The following is a 479-nucleotide window of genomic DNA, read 5'->3' on the forward strand; positions in this document are numbered from 1 at the left end:
AAGGTTACCCAACAAATGTCTCCGACGCCTATTCTGTGAATAATGTTGGCTTTGCATGACCATCGCGTAGCTACTGCCTTGGTGAAAATAGATCATTTGTATCGCACGAGATACGTAGAGAGCGCCAAACTTTTAGAGAAAAACTGTCATTAGTTGTGAATCAGAAGAAAGCTTTCTCCCACCCATTCATTTTTTTCTGTCATTCTTTTCTCCTCTTTCTCCCCCTTCCCGTTCCCCTTTCCTTTTTTTTGTACTGAGAAATTTGACGCTCCGCTACTTTTCTCATTTTCGCGGCCGCCGCCAAACGAGAAGATTCACTGGTCCGCAGAACGCATTCCTTTGATAAGCGTCGCGGAGGAAGTCAGGCGAGCAGCCCTTAATGTGGCACAGGCAGAGGGTATTGCAATGTGGCACTCACTTACCCATGGCAGAGCGAAAGCGCCTGGGGAAAGCCTGGCGTGTTAGGGAGCGAAAAACAA

The 479-nt window shown here is 47.6% G+C and overlaps 1 protein-coding gene across 5 annotated transcripts in view; it reads left to right on the forward strand.

Annotated features, from left to right (window-relative positions):
* Window positions 1-479, forward strand: part of LOC119585161 (uncharacterized protein CG43867-like) — a 37,878-nt gene that overhangs the window by 20,218 nt on the left and 17,181 nt on the right. The window lies entirely within an intron of this gene.

This window comes from Penaeus monodon, chromosome 19, assembly GCF_015228065.2.
Source record: "Penaeus monodon isolate SGIC_2016 chromosome 19, NSTDA_Pmon_1, whole genome shotgun sequence".
Lineage (NCBI taxonomy): Eukaryota > Metazoa > Arthropoda > Malacostraca > Decapoda > Penaeidae > Penaeus > Penaeus monodon.